The following is a 21,006-nucleotide window of genomic DNA, read 5'->3' on the forward strand; positions in this document are numbered from 1 at the left end:
GCACACTCAATTCTCACTGGTATCTGCTAGACAACAAGTACCAAAACATGATTAGTTCATAGATTTCAGATGTAATATACATTTTATACAACCCCACCCCCATCTTGCCTGTTCATAATTCTGAGAAATTCTTGAATTGTGTGCATGTGTGCGTGTACATGTTTATGTTTATGTGTGTGTGGGTGTGTGTGTGTGCGTGCATGTGCATGTGCTTGTGTGTTTGCCTGTTTATGTGCCTGCGTATGTGCCTGTGCATGCAAGCGTACATATGTCTACTGTGTGAGTATGTGTCATACGTATGATTACTGTGAATGTATGTGTGTGTGTGTGTATCTGTTTGTGCACATGTGTGCACATGAAATGGGTTAACATGACCCCTGGAGGCAAACATACGGAAAAAAATGGTCATCCTAGGCCCTACAGTTCTCAAGATATTCACAGAGAACTGTGTCTGCCCTACCCTCCTTTCGGGGGGTCCAGTCCAGCGGGGGGGCTACAGATCAAAACGAAAAACGATGGTTCCATGCTATCCATGTGGGGTTACATGCCCACCGAGTTTCGTGTACCCCGGTCTTTCAGTGTCCCGGGAATCATTGACGGAAATTTGCGAAAAAGACAACAAAAAAAAAAAAATCTGACTAAACCTATATGACCGCCGCTTCGCTGCGCGGCGGTCATAATAAGGCAATATCAAGGGTAGAGGTCACTCTTAAGGAGCCATATTCCACCTCAATGTTAACGGAATGGTTTGATGTAAACAACCTAGTCTATTTCTGGATGATACACCTACCAAACAAACATACTGTAGCAACAGAATGGGATGGTGAAGATATAGCCATTATTGCATTTTACATTATTAATTTGCGGCATTGCACATTTATTGCAGAACTGAGCTCAGATGCTATCATTTATGTATCGGTCCAGATGTTTTTATCCATCCAGTGAGAATTGTTATTTGCTTGTTTCCAAATATGCCTTTAGAATAAATTATTAGAAACTGAACCTTACTATATCGTAATCAGCATTTGGCTGGGCCATCTTTTCTCATTTCTAGGAGACGAGCAGGCAAGATTTAGGAACCTGAGAGATAATGTTTATTTACATTTTGATTTATGGTTTCAACTGTAAAGGTTAGATATGTTACAATATATGTTATAATCTGATCTGATATGGATGGCAAGCCTAAACAGTATAACAGAAAGGCCAACGGGGAGCCATCTTTGTCCACTGAAGCTGGATTGGAGTTATTTCTGAAACATAATGAAATTCATCTCCCTTGGTATCCTCTAATTGCTCTGCTCATAACACTGTCCCACTTAGGGCCCTCTGAATATGTGAACAGCAGAAGTGGCCAATAGCCCAGTGGCCTGCACTGGCAGAACTCAGCAACTGAATCTGGAAAATAAGAGAAAAAAATGTTTCTACACACCCTACCCCTCTCTCACGAAACCTGCTTAATTTCCATAGAAAAACTCACAAATAGTCCCTCACTCGGGAGACTTCCTGTCTCCGATAACAACGTTCCAGGAACTGGAGAGTTTGGTGGGGAAGGATAACACAATAAACTGTACATTTACACATTTTGGTGTGACACATAAGGCGCTGAGTGAGGGAGGGAGGGAGGGGTGGGTGGATGTTTGTGGAGGAGCATCCCTGATGTCTCAGCATGTGGTCAACTGAGCGAGGCAGAAAACTTGCAGCAAGTTGGAGGAAGTGGCTACGCAACGGAGGGGGAGACTATGCTTTTCATTAACCAGCATCAGTAACACATGCTAGCAAGGAGGCCTTCTCGGTGAAGGCGCAACTTTAGTCACACGCACTCATTCATTTCACCAATGCGGCCCACATCTTGAGACAATTTCAGAGATGGCATATTGACTACTGTGGTCACGCAGAGTCAGCCAATGTAAAAAGAGAGGGGGGGTTTGTTTCATGCCCTCCTGCTGGGCTTATACTTTCGACGAGGTTCATGTCTGCGATCCCAGCTGAGGGCGAGGTGCAACCTAGCTAATCTGCTTGGGTGTCAATGATTTGGTGTGGAAAAGCTATTTCTCAGCCCTTAGTGCAATCATTGTGTTTTGTAATCCTCTTTAACCCCCTTGAAAATAACACCACACCTCTCCGATAGCAAGTCGAACGCTTAGAGTCGGTTCAGACACGCTAAGCTCTCTGTGCCTCGATCCCACCTGATTGTCACATGCAAAGTGATCAGAATGAAACATGCCCCTGTTATCTTCGAGAATTTGGTTATTTCAAGTCAATTAAATCCATAAGAGGCTTGGGAATAGATGGCTGACAGGTTAGCCATTTGGATTTCATGGTCAGTGAATGGCATGGGGAGGGGGGGGGCGGGGATTAGATATTTAGGTTAATGTGTCGGTTTTAAAAACTGGTCTTATTTCTGTGTTTCATGGTTTGTTTCATAAACAAACTGTCCTGAACAGCTCACTGACTTGGATTCAACTTCTGTAGTGAAAGTATGCTGAAACATTTTGTGATATAGCCATTGCTTGGCAAGATAATGCTCTGTTGTTTCTGTCGATTGAGACAGGGAAAGGAAACTCCAATTTCTGCATGGTGGCTGAATCAGTTCCACTGATCTTCCCAAAAGGCCTGAATCTACCACAGCCAAGGCCAACTGCCTTCATGCAAAATGTCCACAAAATCACCCTGTCAATATCTCCCAATATCACACCACTAGTTGTTTGCCCAACAGACTGATGTCTGTTGCTGAAGTGACCCGCTCTAAGTGAAGAGCCACTCATTTTGAAACAAAGAGGGATGGAGGAAGACAATTACTAGATAGATAGAGATAGATAGATAGATACTTTATTGATCCCCAAGGGGAAATTCAATGTCTCAGTAGCATACAGACATCACACACACATTCACTAACAGCAGAAAAAAGTAATTAAAAGTATATAATATAAAAAACACAACTAAGCAATAAGGACAGTATAAAATAAAGAATATACCAAAATACAAATTATACTAAATAACACTTAATCTAAATCAATTCTAAAAACAGTATCCGCATAGTGGGTGATTAATCAAGAGGCGCTTGCAATGACTGAGGCAAGGACTGAGCCTGTGATTCTCTGTGCATAGTAAGGTAAGGTGCTCTGTGTGAGTGAGTGTCATGGTGATGGTGAAAATGAGTAAGTCCAACAGTGCAACAGTGCAAGAATAAAGTCTAGAGACCAGCATAAAATAAATATGGACATATCAGAGTAGGCAAGGTAATATAAAAAAAAACTATAGAAAAAAAACTAATATATATATATATATAATATTATATATTAATATATAATAATATTATATAATATTATATATATATATATATATATATATATATATATATATATATATATATATTAAGAAAAGGTATAAGTGTGGCCACAATCCGGCTGTGGCATGGAGGGAGGAGTTTAATGGTCCTGGGGACAAATGACTTCCTCAGTCTGTCTGTTGTGCAAGGCAGTGAGCGAAGTCTCCAGCTGATCAGGCTCTTCTGCTTTACAATAGTGCTGTGGAGTGGATGACACTTATTGTCAAAGATGTTGATTCAGTTTGTTCAGGGTCCTTTTGTCAGATATTGAAGTGATGCACTCCAGTTCAGCTCCCACTACAGAGCCAGCTTTCCTTACCAGCCTGTCAAGTCGCCCAGCATCCTTCTTCTTTGTGCTTCTTTGTTAGATGAAGAAAAATTATCAGTTGAATGCAGTGAATTGAAATGTTGATGACAACCAGGGTCATTTTAAATGCAAGGAGTGTTTGTGAGCTAAACTGTTATATTGGTAAAGTAGTAACTGTTATAGTAAGCCAGCCTGGAGCCATAGGAGAAACTATATCCTGAATCTGTACATCCCCCTCCTTGCAGCCAATTTGGTTCCTGGCTTGATATCCAGGGTGTAAGCTCTAGGCCTCTGCTATCTCCATCCAGCAGAATCGTAAAGACTGATCTCAAGAACGACCACAAACAGAGCCTACATCAAAGCTTTGGCCATGTTTCATTATTATGTTTGTAACGTTTCTCTTTGGGATTTAAATCGTTTAATCTATTCCCTATTCTGACACTCGATGACAAGAATAGTAAGGTGGCAATTACTGCTGACCCTTGATGTCAGGCAGGTGCTCCAACTGATGATGCAGTGTCTGCAAGTACCACTTAGTGTGTTCTGGTTGACATGTGTAGAACAGTGTGTTCAGCATGTTCATATGCTATTTTTAATAAAGACACATTTGCATGATTTGACATGTCAAACATAGTATTGGATAATTATCTATAATTAAAGCTGAGAGGGGCCATGTGGCAGAATCCATTCTCAAAATATATGTTCTTTTTTGGGGTTTGCTCATAAATAAATTCATCCGAAACCATGCTGTGCTTATCATAATGGATATAATATGTAATAAATATGGTAATAAGCTCTGACCACTGGTTTGAATTTAAATCAATACTACTGTGCCACTTTGTCCTATATTATAGCCTCAGACACTGGTCCGAACCGAAAACATATATCTAACTAACATATTTCAAATACCTCAAGCTGATTATCTCGGCCAGATGGAGCGCTTTGTCCTGGTTCCTTAGATGTCAGCATTCTTGCTCTTATCAAAAAATGTGCTTACTTGCAAGAAGTTATTAAAGGCAAAAATCAATAGGGGGAATGGATTAACGGAGGCAACGATCTATTATCTGCGTCGGGTAAACGTTAATCCGCACATGAAAGTGCTTGGTGTCTCGCCTAACACAGTGTGACAGCCGCATAATGGGGTTCCCCCCAGAGCGTCATCGCCTAAAACTTACAAGCCAATGTCATCTTTTGTCGGCTCCCGATCCGCTCCCATTCTCCGTACATGGCTGAAATTTCAGGCTAGGCCACGGGGATTTGGGAGCAAAGCTGGTCTCTCGGCCCTGGAACAATGCCATGCGCCTGTCTTGAAAGGCCAAGGCTGGGCTGGCAGCTCGCCACGTCACTTCCCTGAGCCTCTCTCCTGCCTCTCGGCATCACATAATGAAGCGAGCAGGATTGGCGTGCCCAACATATGCCCGAGAAATAAAGACTTGGAGGAGGAGGAGGGCGAGAAGCGAAAGAGAACCTTGAATCCAGTTTTAATCAGAGCCATTTTCGGCTTGAGGATATACAGTATACTTTTGATCTCACTCTGTGTGTGTTCAGGAAGAGGGTCAATTACCCATGGAGGCTAAATATACGTGCAAACGATAATTCCCCCTCCATTGTTCGGCGGGTAGAGGTCTGCTGCCAAGTCTATGATAAGACAAAAATAGCAAAATAAGTGAAATCAGACAACCTTGCAAGTCGCCGTCTGGTACAGGACCAGCTCAAAATAGTTTGTCTATGTCAACCTCAACTTCAGGCCAACAAACACACTAACACACTGTATTTTGCTTACGTTTCGTCTGAGATGTCACCAATACTAGACTATATATCTCAGCAGTGGCACTCAACCACCATTCAATCTATTCATATCCGAATAAACCATTCCGCTTTATCTTTATGTATTAGAGCCATAAGTGGACTTCTCCATTCATTTCCCCTCCCGTCGGTGAGCATAGACTTTATTGTGTAAAGTATTAAGATTCAGAGAATATGGCGTAATGGAAAGTCCGCTAATACCATTACAGTAAGAATAGCTGCGGCTTCGGCTCCAGGTCGGTGGGGCCCTTGGCTCAGCACGAGAGTGGCTTCTGTTTATTATCAATCTCAGCCTGCCAGACTGTAAGAACAAACCCATCCAGCGTCATTAATCTCTCTTCGTGTAACACTCTTTGTTTATGTTTTTTTACAGCTCTCCTAATGAACTGTACAGCCCATCTCGCCATCCAACTCAGCCCGGTCTGTGGTTTGTCTGCAACACTCCATATAGATTTGGATTAACACGTTTGCTCAGGGAATCATCGTGTGTATACAGTGTTTAATTAGTTGACTAAATTCTTTCCAGACTAGAGCACGATTTGCTGATTGCAGGGATAACGGATAAGTATCTGTGGTCTAACAGATTGATTGATTCCTGAGTCTGTATGTCTGCCTGCAATGCATGCACTTTCTTAAAGGTGTATTTTAACACAGTAGCATAACAACACCTCCATTTTCATTCACAGTGCAGAATTACTCAAACTGATCAACTGATTATTGGAAGGTGGGGTGGCTAGAGGCTTTGCCTCCACCAGTGGGTAGATGGGTTACATTGTCTGTACACAAGTTAAAGAGTTTTTTTATTTACATTTAGCAGACACTTTTATCCAAAGCGACTTACATACGTAAATAATATTACAAGGGCCATTCTCCCCTTTTTATATGCATAAGATTCCAGTTTGAACTGATAGACTGTCTGACCACTACCAAACCTTACTATAGATCAGGCTTGCAAGACATGCTGAATATATCCAAGGCTTGTTTGATATAACTTACAACACAAATGTTTGGCTGCTGTTGAATGTAGACAACTTAACAGATTCTGCTCCTTGTCTTGGCCCACTGCTCTCTCTTTCTGTTTTTGTCTCCCTTTCAGTCTCATATCTAAGAATAGTGTCCATGTATGTCTGTTCAGCATATGAATTGTGTCAGTGGAGGGGGGGGGGTGAAAGACAGAAAAAGAAAGAGAGAGGGAGAGAACTCCCCATGATGATAACACATAGGTCATATGTGGCTCTGTCACGGCAGCTTGAGGTTGGATGGCTAAATCCCTGTTTATAATAGGATTGCCTCTCCTTCAGTCACTCCATTCAGCGCTCACAGCAACTGGGTCTCATTCATTCCCTAGAAACAAGCATGGAGGCCGAGTCGGGGGGAAAAAATCCCGTCAGATGCATGAGCAAATGTGACCTTCCTTCGCTCCGCACCAGACGCTATCATCACTCTCGATAATTCATGTTGCTGAGACACTGTGGGGTAAACCCAGCAGTATTGCACATGGAGAGATGGAGGAGAGAGAGAGAGAGAGAGAGTAGAATGCAGAGAAAAAAGAACTGATTCATGGAAACTTTTGCATTCCACTGATCCCCCTGAATGTGATTGCCTCTCCCATCATTTCCTGTGTTTTAGTACCATGAGATTGGGAAAAGTTGAGCTCTCGCATGGAACTTTGTTGCCCCGGTGGAGATCAAACAGCCTGATTTTAGCTTGCAAGAAACGCTTCTAGCCACCTTCCATTTACATTGCTAGTTCTCTTTCCAAAAGCGAGTTTGCAACAAGGATCTTACAATAGTGCACTTTTTTTCCACGCTTTAACAGGAAAACAAAGCAGGCCCTTTTTGGAGTCAGTCCCGTGTGGGGGGGATGTGACTGGAGATGGGAACCACGGGGCCAAGAGCAGACGTGCTTGATCTCTGTGACCCTGCCATTTGAACAGCGCCTCGCAAACTGCCACTGAACCTCCAGCACTCTGAGTTCAAAATCTGGCAAAGTGCTGGGGTGTGGAATGCATGCATAAAGCACTTTGATACCGTATCATGTGTCCAGGAAATTAAAATCAGGGGTTGTGCAGGAAAGAGGGGACGGGCCGAATCAATGCCTCCGACCCAACTAACAGTGCACAGCACAAATATTCCCATAATTTAATTTTAATCCCGCAGCAGCTGCTCCGAGCCATAGATTAGGCCCATGAAAGGACAGAGGTTGGGAAAACAATGCAGGTCTTTGTCACAGGCAGACGCATGCGGAAGCGCTGTCACTGGAAGGGAACAAAAGAACATGACAGCGCTGTGGTCCCTCATGAAGATGTGCTGAGGCAGATTATGTGTTTATTTCTGGGGAAAGAGGGATACACACAGTTTTTGTTGCTGAGATTCAACATTTTGATAATTGATATCATGTTGGCAGTGATCAGTTACTTAGGAAATGTATCTTAAATGAAGCTTAAAGGAGAAATCTAGCAATTTTTCATATTCGTTCAGTTTACATGAGGTCACTGTAGCTTTGCACCGCCATCTTTCCGATCGATTCATGCCCACTGTCACCACCCGCACCACTCATTTCCTATGGTTACGGCTGTGCCATGACTAGAGCGAAGGGACAGTCACACAAGCAGATCGTGCAGTACATCTTGGATATATATGTGCTGTTAGCTGTAATAGCATTACTTTTTGGTCTCCTGGTGCAATATTTTTGCGTCCTTTACCCATCTAGCTACGATGTAGCCTAGCCTACTGCTACACCTAAGCCTTCAAGCCGCTATTCCCACTATAGCCTATGGGGAAGGATTTTGTGAATAAAATAGCCTAGGCTGTAGATGACGGGAGAGTAAGATGTGGCAGGGGAGAGCCAGACATTAAAGGACAAAATGAAGTTGGGGGTAATAAATAACGATCACATCCGATAACTGCACTTTTTCCAAGATATGGAAAAGAGACAAGGAGATGGTCTCTCTTAGTCCAACTCAGTCCAATGGTAATGATAGCGCATAGCTGTGTCTTCAAGCCAACCCAGAGGATTGAACGTTTTACGTTAACGTTAGGCTTTGTATAGGCTGCAGTCTTGAGATCACTGGAAGCAGTCTGAAATCGGGGGAGATCTTGCAGATCAGCAACTCGGTGGACTGTTGACAGCGACAGTTTGTTGCTCCATAAGAATGCAGAGTTCTTCAACGTTACGGTAACATTAATGTTAGTCTGCTCAATCCAGACCCCAGGCAGTTGGCACGGCAGCTCGCAGGTCAGCAACAGCTCGGCGGCTGCAGCAGATCTTTCGCAGAGTAGCCTAGCCTTGGTCCAGCTGTCCCAAGAAATCCCCTCGACCAAGTGCAGCACCGCTCACGGATAGATGGAAGGATATAGGCCCAGCCAGGGGCACCTGCAGGAATTAATGCTATGGTACGCACACCCACCCCCCACCCCTTGCAAAAAAAAAAATCACTCGTGAACAATATTTGTCCGTTTTTTGCAATAATACAACGACAATGTCTACAATGACCTATTAATTTGGACAACTTGATACAGCCCTATACAGGCTAAAGTTACCTTTAGTTTTGTTCTAGCGTAACGTGACGTCTGGCTTTAGTGCAGTCTAACGTTCTGACAAGCACACCAATTGCCTACCTTGTTCTTGCCCATCTGGAATAACTCCTAGCTTTGCTGCCTCCATCCTTTCTGTTTTCGTTGTTTTAACTTTATATCCATGATGAGTATTGAGTTAGTGAATTAGCTCAACATTGTGTGCTGATAACCATATATAGATAGCCCAGTAAAAGAAAACAACAAGTAGCCTATTGCGTGTCTGCGTGCGTATTCTCTCTCCTGCTCAAACAAAATGCGTGCACGTTAATTTTGATAACGTGTTCACTAACTTTACGTAATAGAAAATGGTAAATAGCCTAATGGCATGCAGCTAAAGGGATACTGTGCATAGTTGGGAAAGTATGGTAGGCCAATTTGGTGTGAATACACACACACAAGGGACATTTTCTGTTGTTGAGTAGCTTGATGGTACGCTCAGTGCGTACGGACGTACACCTGCAGGCGCGCCTGGGCCCAGCTAGCCATATCAAGCTCCCATGGACTAACAACATCAGCCGACTTGGAAGCGGTAAAAGAGCTAAGAATAACACGAAAACTTTTGAAAATAACGTTAATGAAGAGAAAAAAACATTTAACTAGACAAATCAATAAAAAAATGACATGACATTAAATAAAATGATAAACATTACATAAAAACAAACAAAAACATAATAATAATGAGTTACTTCATATCTGCTTGTTAATATTGGTCGTGCTTTGAAAGCTGAGAAAGAAGAAGAAATCCAAAATAGTTAATTAAATGCATTCCCTTCAGTCTGCTGTTGATGATAAAATCTAAAAATTCTTGTGGAGGTATTTTATCAGATCTTGGGAAGATTTACAGGCAAGAATCCTCTGACCACTTAATCAAACCTCATTTGTCTGAAGCAGATTGATGAGGCAGTTTGCTCTGTGAGAGCGTGCTACTTTCACTTTGTCACTATGGTGATCCTCAAGCACATGAGGACTGTGTGACCCAGCGACGTGTGCTTTGGCTCCAGAAAATGGCTTAAAATACTTAACACTTAATTTGTTTCACCCCGACAATGTCTCACTTGTTGCCAGGAAAAACGTTAAGTTACCCCTCGGGCTGTTTCACAGGGTGAACGGAGTAGCCAATTCCTCAATCTCTATTGTTTACCCTCTGCCCCCCCCCACCACCACCACCTTGTCATGCATACCGTTGCAATTTCCCCTTTGTTATCCTTCTCTGTGGTACAGTTTCCATAACAATAGGACTGGGAACTTGAGCGTCTAGTTAAAAGTGTATGATGAGACCTCAACTACTCCTGTTTCAGGAGGACTTTAAACACGGTGAAGAAATAAAGAAGAGATCAGAGAGTTTGTCCGGCATCTTTACAAAAAATAAGTATGACAGATTGAGTTGACGTGCAGTTAGAATGTAACCAGACTTGTAGATTAGTTTGAAGCATGTTATGGTCTCACGTGTAACCTCTTAATTTATTCTGCCTCTAATTAATGATGTGAAATGTTTGGTGGGTGTGGAGAAGTTTAACTCTGCATTATGCTGAGGGACAGAGGGAGGGGAGAGAGGCACTCTGCTGCCAGATGATCCATGCTTTTCCCTGTGATCACTCCCCAGGTGTAACACTGCAGGCATTATAATTTGGGCTCTCAATCGAAATTCCAGGTGAAATTCCCATTCTGGGGAAGCGCCTGAATAAACACTCCCGGGGCAGAACCCTAGACAACGCGAGTGCGGCAGCCCTCAGTAAACAAATAAGCAGGGCTATCATTTCAACCCACCCCGTGCTCTTTAATAAAAACGCCTCAGCCATTAAAATCATATTCATGGGCTCCCACCTGAAATAAATCAGATGGTAGAAAAATTCCAAGCCCGTCCCATAATAATCATTCTCAATCCCCGACTACCTTGACATCAAACCTGGATTTTACATTCCTGCTGATAGCCATGTGCGTGCCAACTCCAAATTAGATTCTGCCACACGGCCAAAATGTGACGCCCCTGTATTTTACTTGCAGCGTGATTATTCCTTCATGGAGTGCCAGTTTCACTTTGACATACAAAGAATGATTCCTCTGGTGGCTCTGATGGCTTTTGATGAACCCCCGCCAGAGATCATTTGGATTGTCCGGGGCTTTTGTGCTCGTGTATAGGCCCCATCTTCTCTCAAAAGAAAGCAGGCCATAAATTGCATTGTGTGCGACTGATAAAGGCATTACTGCACATCAGGGATGAGCTATGATGACAATGGCTCTAGATGAGCGAAGTGCAAAGTTGGGGGGAAAACAGACTGCTCTGCTTTGGCTATGGGATGGATATCAGCTCTCACATCAGCAGCGTTCAAATGGTTTCTCTGTGTGGCCTTTCAGGATCTTGTGCAAGATTAGATGCCCTCTCAAAAGTAACAAATACATTACTTTACATTACATATATATGGATATATATATATATGTGTGTGTGTGTGTGTGTGTGTGTGTGTGTGTGTGTAACACATATATAATACATATTTTGGACAATGGACAAACCTACTATTCTCTGGAGCAGTACCAGTATTACATGTTTTGAATGGACAAACCGCCTGTCCTAACAGGCCCTACCAGTAATGCATGTTTTGTATGGATGAACATACTGTGTCTGTGACATGACCAGCTGTCAGGGGATTGCACAAAAAGAGCTCAGTGAAAAGGATGGAACCTCTGAGAGCAGGTCACAATGGGACCATTGGAGGCCCCGAGACTCCGAACGCTGTCATTTTGAAGATAAACGGAGATCGCTTTTCAGCCCCTCCCAAGCAATTATTGATATAAAAGCAATGCTTTATTCTCAGCGCAGATAAAACACATCACACCATGTCATCACACCATTCATCTTGCCTCATCATTGCATAAGAACATCTCACCTACAACACATTCACGTTTCTCACAACCAATCTCTGGGGTTGGACAGATAAAGTGCACAAGCCTATCCGCCCTAATGAAGGCTGGTGAGCCGACACGCGTTGGTGTTTTTTAATGGATTAGCCCTAAATAATAAATGTTAAAAAAAATGTGCATCCTACTGAGTGCCTGGTCCTGGAATCTTTTTCCAAACTGATTCATGCACAAGCCTATCTATCGTTCATATTCTTGAGGAGAGCATGCTCCAGAAATCTCTTTCATCTTGTTGGCTCCGATCAGACGCCTGAGCAGCCCTCTCCAGCAGAGAGGTAGATCACTGCAAGCCCAGATGAGACAACCTCTCCTTATCTGCAGACTATTTGGAGACACAATGAAACAACACATAATTCACGCCCAAACAAACAACCCAGACCTGTATGTTTTAGGCCTGAGCATTTTTTACATGGCTGAAAGTGAAAGTAAAGGAGGATTAGCACAATGCATTTGTAACTGGGGAAAGTGACAATGAATAGGCTAAAGGCAATCATTTCTGATAAGCATTTTGTCATGATTAAAATTGTGGACAATTTTGCTAATCTGAGCCATCTATCCATGAAGGCAACTGAACACATTATCTGTGGTGAATCATAAAATCTGTTTCATGTGCCAATAGCAGATCAACATTTCTTTCATATGCCAATTATCTTCTGCCACCTGACAAATCTTTTCTCACAGTTTCTGACAGACGCCTCAGACAACATGGCCTGTGGCAAAGCATGGTTGATCACACCAATTAGGTTGGTGACAGCAGCTGTGTCTATCCGGGATTTGGGATATTTGAGCCATATGGGGTGACAGAAGAAAGGACGGGAAAAATCACTCTTTCTGTGGACATCTTAATTTTCCAGTCCCCTCCTCTGTGTTGAGTGAGCTGGGTCTGATGCAATGGTAAGTTTTAACTAATTTACACTCACACAACTGTACATTAGTACTTGGCAACAGCATTTGTTTATGAATTGTTCTGTGGCTCCTCTGAAAGTTGTTGATACTTTCTCTGGAATGCGAGAGGGTTGAGCAGTCCTGTATGATTCAGCCCGAGTGCATGGGAGCAGAACTAACGCATTCCAAATCACCTCCTACCACCTCTGTTGCCCCATTTACAGAACCGCCACATCAGAAAACCAGCCCGCGCACACAAAGCCCTCTGTGGAGCCTACCCAGAACCATTTAATCCCCCCACGAAAAAGATCATGAATGAATCCTTTCTCCCATTCTGCCAAGATGAATCATTGAGTAGGAGGCCATATAACGCCAAAAATGCTTCCAACATTTTTAAGAGAAACCACTCTATTAGAGAGAAAGAGAGAGAGAGAGTTGGAGAGGGAAAGTGAGAAAAAGAGAAGCCACAAACAGGACCACTGTGTCCAGACAATGGGCAGCATCTATCAGAGAGAGGGCTGGGGTTAGAGGGTTCGGGGTCGGCCCGTCTCTGAGGTGTCCAGAGGTGGTGGTACAATGCAGCGGCTGTGGGCTGTGGGCTGTGGAGTGGGCAGTGGAGGTGAGGTGTTAGTTCACCTTTCTCAGCAACTCGCACCCAGGAGCACAGGAACACACACACACACACACTTACATTCACTCACTCACACACACACTTACTTTCACACACACACACACACACACACACACACACTTACTTTCACACACACACACACACACACACACACACACACACACACCCTTTGTCTAACTAGCTTGAATATCTCAGGTAATAGACATGCAGATGAACATGCTGGGTTGGGGGAACATGCAGATCTCCATGAAAATACCCATACTTTGATCTCATATTGCGTATGAGAGAGGCAGTGAATGTGTCAGAAGAATGAGAGAGGCAGAAGAATGTGTCATTCCACAGGATGTAAACATACGTCATACCAGAAAAACACATTGCCGTATAAAGACAGGCCATTTCACTCTCTCTTAATACTCAAGTGTATACTTTTATGACTTCTACCATTTGCAGCTTTGTGTTCATTCTACAGAGGCACACTAATATGAATTACTTTGTTTTACATTGGAAATATTAATGAAAATACATTAAGCACACAGTAGTGGCACCTTACTGTTAGTGGTCCATTAAAAGACACAATACTTTTGACACCATTATTTTGCATGGGCCAGGTCAACTACTTACTAAACACCACAATTATGCTGACCATTGCACCACCAATGCTGTTAGAAAAGCATATTGCCAATACGTTACATTGCTTTTTAGCTAAGAATGCTATCTCGAAATCTTTAAAAAAGTCAAATAAAGTGGTTCACAACATTTGCCTACAATGCAAGAGAATGGAGAAGCAATACAAGATGGTATCCACTGCATTATAAATCTTGCAATTGTTGAACCATCTCCACATTTGAAAAAGTGTAGGCTCACATCAAATGGACTACACCTACAGTAGCATAGGCTGTTTGGCACAAGCGTGTTTTTTCCCATGCTATCCCAACACATGTTCAAATGCACAGACTCAGAGTTGCACCTCACGACCTTCAGTGGCTGCTTGCCCACATTTCAGACCAAAAAGTCAACCTTGAAAAGACATGGTTTCAGCCCATTTCTCAACCTTGCGCTCCTCCTGTGCCACATATGGTTTACTCTCAGAATGCAGGAGCTGCACCTTTGAAACAGTATCGGGGGGGTTCTACAGGAGGGGCAGGTCTCTGTGTCAAGGCAGCCTCGGCGAGCACAACCCATCATTATGTCGGCGTGAGGGATCTGAGGTAGAGAGAGCCGGAGTGGAGACTCTTTCAGACCAGTGATTGATGACAGTTCACCTTGTCAGAGGCAGGGTTATGGTTCACTGCAAATGGACATAAATTATTCCCTTATGCCCCTCGAGTTGAGCTCTCTGACAGTGGAAAGCAGCAGAGTGGCTTTGCTTACTTCTTGTTTTTTGTGAGCTGTTGCTGAGTGAGTGAGTCTTACAATCAGGCTGTGTTATCTCACCATAACGTTGTGGTCTTGGAGCAATAGGATGGAAGTATTTCATTACTGCAGTATTTCGTTCTGTCACTAGGACAACAGTGCCCTCCCTTGTTCACATGGAGCAGAGACAACTCGCTGAGTTTGTGGCAAGACTAATAGCACCGCTCTGATGGACATAGTGTTGTTTTATTGCAAAGTACTCATTTGACACTGACATACAAAGTGTAACAAATTTGTTGACTTAGATATGAATCATAGGTAGTCTAGCTCACCATCTACCAAGTGTGCCGGTGTATGTGTTGATTCTTGAGGGCTAGAAAACATGTAGGACTACATGGAACTACTCATCCAGAATGTACTTAACTCTTTTCAACAGGCTCTGCATGACTTGGGGGCAAACAGAATTGATCAAATGACTGGGGTTATCAGTTGAGAGCCTTCCCATGTTTTCAGCTCACCTGCATTCCCCCTTCACAATGGACAGTCAGTCTGCAGTAAGAGTAATGTTTTCTCTACCTGATCCAAGCTGACAGACTCAATTTTACTAATGGCTACTTTTTCACATGCTTGGTAACTTCTGCTAAGAGCTAAGCTTCTGCGCAAACATCTCAGAAGAATGGCACATTGTCTTCTCTCTCTCTTAGAGGAGGGAGACAGAGCAGGCATGTTTGGAGCTGTGTCATCAGCAGGGGAGAGCGAGAGATAAAGAGAGAGAGAGAGAGAGAGGGAGAGAGAGAGGGAGAGAGAGAGAGGCGACATTCTTTGTTTGCCGTGTTGTCCATGTCATCACTTAGGCGTGGGCTCATGATTAACAGTGTGGGAGAGGAGTGCAGCCCCAGCCACAGGCCCCTTGTTAGCTCTATTGCGGCAGAACAAAGACATCATTCTGCTTTAAGGGCTTTAATGCAGTCTAATTATGAGAGGAGAGGAACACAACCAGTTAAACTGTTCAGATTGGGACTCTCAACTGGAGTGTTAACCCATTAAATTTGTGTATGTGTGTGTGTGTGTCTGGAAACACCCTTATTATCGTCTGCCCCCCCACACACACCCCTTCCATGTTCTCTGATATTGGCGGCTCTGCTGGCATACCAGCGCCTGGGTGCATTTCTACACCTCAGCTGACCCGGTTTTACAACATGGACCCTGTCATATTTTTCCAGACAATTAGCGACAGAGAGGTGTTTCTCTGTTTTTCGGTGCGAGCAGATTTTCCATGGAACAGAGCCACCCCCTGTTGAGTTTTTATATGCATTCAGAAGGGCCATCAGTGCTGTTTTCACACACCCTCAATCTCCAAATCTTGAAACAACCAGAACTTTTGTCAAATGTGTTTGTGTTGTGCGCTTTTCTGCCTCGACTGATTGATAGTTTGATATTCTTTCAGCTGAGCATGTCTCTGCACAGGGGAGTAGATATGGCGAGCCAAAAAATAAGGAAAATAATTACGGTATTCACTTAATTTTACACATTATACCACCCATGCATGATACCACAAACCACAACTACGTAAACTCAGGTGCTTTAGAAATAATATAATCTTCAAAGAACCACAGAATGAGAATTCCATACTTGTTTATATGTAAAGTAATTTCACATAGCTAGTATGTACAGATGGGTGAGAAATTATAGAGAAAATCAGCATAAAATGTTTTAGTAAGGCGTTGGGCCATCCTCACAAGCCTCCAAAATACACTCGGTGTGCCTTCACACTGATTCTTCAGGTCTTTGGAACTGTCTTGGAGGGATAGAACACCATTATTCCAAAAGCTATTCCCTCATCTGTGGTTTGGTGTATGGTGGAGAGTGCTGTCTAACACATCCATCCAAAAATCTCCCACAAGTGTGCAACTGGGTTGAAATCTGATAGATGCAAAGGATTCGATTCACATAATTTCCTTTCTCATCAAACCAAGTAACCCCCTCGGGCCACATGGATGGGGGAAATGTCATCCTGGAAGAGATCACTCCCATCAGGATAGATATGTTTCATCCGAGGTTGTTTTTACTGTTTTGCTACTTACCCTCTAAGAGGACACCTCATGATGCCAAACCATGTAAATGCCCCCCCCCCCCCCCCCCCCACACACACACACACAGATCTCACTGCACCAGATCTCCTGCACCACTGAACTCTACAATGTACATTATTCATCATTGTAGTGAGGGGTTTATGCGCTGCAACCCTACCATAATATCCCTCTCTATGTAGTTGTTGATGGACTGCTCTTGCTGACACAGTCTGATCACATCCTGCATCAACATTCTCAGTCACCTGAGGAAGAACTGCTCTTCAGTTTTTTCCATTATATATTACACTAATGCAATCATGGTCATCAAACATCACGCTTATCAAATGCATGCTGTTGACCACATTGCCAAACCTATTTACAGATGTATTTCCTGATGCAGACATTACTTAACCCTGCTGAAAAAAAACAGTCTTCTGGTTTTCTTCCAGCTCTTGCTGGTCTTTGCTGGTGTAGCTGGTTAGACCACCAGGTGGACATGCTGGCGTGACCTTCTGAGGAAGCTGGTCATGCTGGAGTGACCAGTCTGTCGTGTGGGATACAGGTGGTGTAAGATGGTCATGCTGGTGACCAGCCTGCCAAGCTTCACATTGTTGGTGTAAGATGGTCATGCTGGTTTGCTAGAATGACCAACATAAGCTGGCATGGCCAGTTAAACCAGCAATGTAGACCAGCAATACCAGCTAAAACGACCAGCTTGAGGTGGTACAATAAACAAAACCAGCTGAATTACCATCGTAAGCTGGGTAAACCAGCTGGAGTTATGTTTTAGCAAGAGTTTTGCTGGTCTAGCAAGTCAACCATAGGGTGATCAAAGAAGCTGGTGAACCAGCAAACCACCTTAAGCTGGTCAGGCTGTTTTTTTTCAGCAGGGCAGTTATTGAAATAATAACCAGTTAGAGAGTCTTTTTGACTGAAGCTACTGCTAGTTCCATGCTCCAACAATTAATCTTTTTCAATTTGAAAGTCATTGCGATCTTTTTTTTTCTTGCCATTTTGGTGCAAAATAATCAACTGAGCCTGCTCAGAATTCTCCTACACGCCACAGAGCATGATTGGACGTTGATTGTACCAAATGCAATGCTCCAGTGTCCAGTGGAAACATCTCCTTCTTCCACGGCTTCCCTCACCACATAGTGAATATTAACCACCATATAGCTATTCATAGTGCACTGTGTAGTGAATGAGTTGATGTCCTGGATGCAGGCTGTTTCTCATTTTGTCTCTCATTTTCTGTCTCTCATTTATTCACGTTTTTTCTATGCCGTTTGTCTGTACATCATAGTTTACATTCAGGCGATGTTAACACTGCTCTGTGGACCGCACGTGAGGCATGAATGAATTCTCAGCTTCGGATCCCTGTCCAAAATGTACAAAACAGGTCTGCTTCATGCCCCACTTGCTCAAAGACCAATAAATCAGAAAATCTGAATCTGAAGGGTGTCATTCACACCTCCTCCTTTGGGTTTGTGTATCAGAGTGCTTCAGCTATAGCCCTGCTGCAGTTTTCCAGGACACCATTTTTAACCACAGGCTTTTGGTACATTCCTGAGACCAGCCAGGAGAGAGACAAAAAATAGGGGGAAAATAGAACACCTCCCACATGTCTTCGGCTTGGGTCCAGGGCAGGCAGCCTTGACACCAACCAAGCGCCACAAGGCGTGTGGAGCAAGTCGTGGAGACTGAGGAGCGACGCAGGAATGCCCCGCATGTCTCATTGCAGCTGTTACTAATGGACACTTTAGACATGTAACGCAATACCAGACTATGACCTTGCTCAGTCTCCCTCCGCCGCAGTCAATGGTCGACTCTATCCTTCTGCGCACTCGTGCAGGAGGAACGGGCGCGCCTGTGCGGGCCGTGTGTTTGAGAGAGCCACTTAAATCTCAGAAATGCTCACAATGAGTTACACACAACACATTGCCTGTGGTCATGGATGGCTGAAATGTATCCACATTCGGTCATGTTTTGTCGCCGTCCAGAGGTAATTGGCGTGATGCTGGGTGTGACATGGAGGTAGAATGCGAGGCATTCCTCACAGCAGTACAAACTCGACCCGAGACTGAACCTCTCCCTGCAGTGTGACAGCCACTGGCATGGGCACAATATCTCTTTTGACTGCTGAAACTCGAGCTGCCACTAAGTGAAATTAGGGGAAATTAACATTTTTTAAACCACCAAAGAACCTTTTAAAATGCAGACAATAAACATATAGAGTCTTACCATTTCAAAGATGTGTGATAAAAAGAATGGCATGATATTACCCTAAAGTCTCTTCATCTGGTTATACTGCTAATACACAGCTTCACAAATCTACAAAACTCTAATAAGTGTCATAATGTGTGATTGTGTGCTCCAGTTAAACTGGAATACTCATGAAACCTGCCCTTTAGGTGCCTTCATACCAGATTGGGACAGCCATTTCATGTCTTACCATCTATCAAATGCTGAGTCTGTTCATCCTCATGTTGTATGTCATTGTACAGAGACCTCTGTAGGCTGAAGATATGACAGATGGTGTTTGCCATCACCTGCATGGGCACACATTTGAGTCACACTGCAGTCAAACATATGTCAAATATTTGGTCTCCATTTCATGTCCAGCCCTTTACCTGCCCCCTGCTGAGACACATGAGGCTGAAGAGAACACAGTTTAGCAGATGAAGATGACCACAGAGAACACAGTTTACACTTATGCACAGTAGTACACTACACTGGCCTCTCAAACACCACACACTACAGGCAGGGGTGCAGTGGTAAAATAAGAGGTGGGTAAACTATGAATTCTATGATCACGGTAAGGTGGACTGCGCCATGCGGTATCGTATTTATTAAAACGGCATTCAGAACATGTTTGATGACGGTGGAGGTTATCCAATGTTGTCCGATGTTTATAACAATACCAGTGGTATTGGTTCTTAGATTGTTGATGAGTGTACTGTACATACTATGAATGTGCATAATACAGTGTGATTTTTTAATGTTAAAAGTTGCAATTGGTGAATAAACTCTTTTGAGAGGTGGATGAACTCTATTTCTGAAATTTCAGAGGTGGATAAACTGCGTTTACTTTCATTTAGCCTCCACTACATCCCTACAGGCGAAACACACAGCATCTGTTGACACGTCTAAGAATTGTTTCTGAGCAAACAAAGAATAAAAATACTCCTCGTTATACATTATGGCAAGATTTTTTATTCACTACACGGTATTTAAATCCAAAAGCAGCTCACTTTGGGTAGATAGTTTCTTGAGAAAAGAAGTGTCTAGCTGAAAAGGCCACTGCTACTGATGTGCTATCTCCATCTAGTGGTTGAAACATGAGCTGCTTAACTTAACCCAATGTTGAGCACTGTCTGCCTCTCTCACTCACTCACTCAGACTTTTTGAGCGAAGTATGTAATAAATTCAGAATACATTCCTATTGCAATAAATGTAATAATTCAGCTTTAAGGCATGTATTGATTTTGAAATGTTTCTTGCGTTTTGTCCCACTCTAATTAGACCACCATTCTCTTAACTTAAGAAGGTCCACCTGTTTCCTCAGATCCTGGTGAACTTCTACCACTCGAGAGCATCCTCACCAACTGTGTCACAGTATGGTATATTGCAACTGCTCTGCCTCTGACTGGAAAGCACTGCAGAGGGTGGTGAAAACTGCCCAGCGCATCACCGGTTCCTCACACCCCTCCATCGAGGCCATCCAGGGCACTGCATTTCATTGTCTCTGTACTTGTAGGCCTACTCTGCATAATGACAATAAAGTTAAATCAAATCTAATTTAATCTTTGGATACTATGCATCTTTTACTCAGCATAAATATAAACATTCTGTCAGACATGTGCTGACATTTAAGACGACCCAGAGCTCTATCTGTCATTTACACCTGATGACCCCTTGTTCTCTGCACAGATCTGGAATTGCCTGTCAGACATATCTACATGGATGAAGGCACAACGCCCAGCTAAACCTCTCAAAAACTGAACTGCTGGTCCTCCCAGCTAAACATACACCATCACATCAACATCAAAATTGACTCCCTGTCTGTTGCACTTACCAGGGCTGCAAGAAATGTAGAAGTCATGCTCGATAACCAACTAACCTTCTCCGAT

Source organism: Alosa sapidissima, chromosome 11 (assembly GCF_018492685.1).
Source record: "Alosa sapidissima isolate fAloSap1 chromosome 11, fAloSap1.pri, whole genome shotgun sequence".
In the NCBI taxonomy this organism is placed as follows: Eukaryota; Metazoa; Chordata; class Actinopteri; order Clupeiformes; family Clupeidae; genus Alosa; species Alosa sapidissima.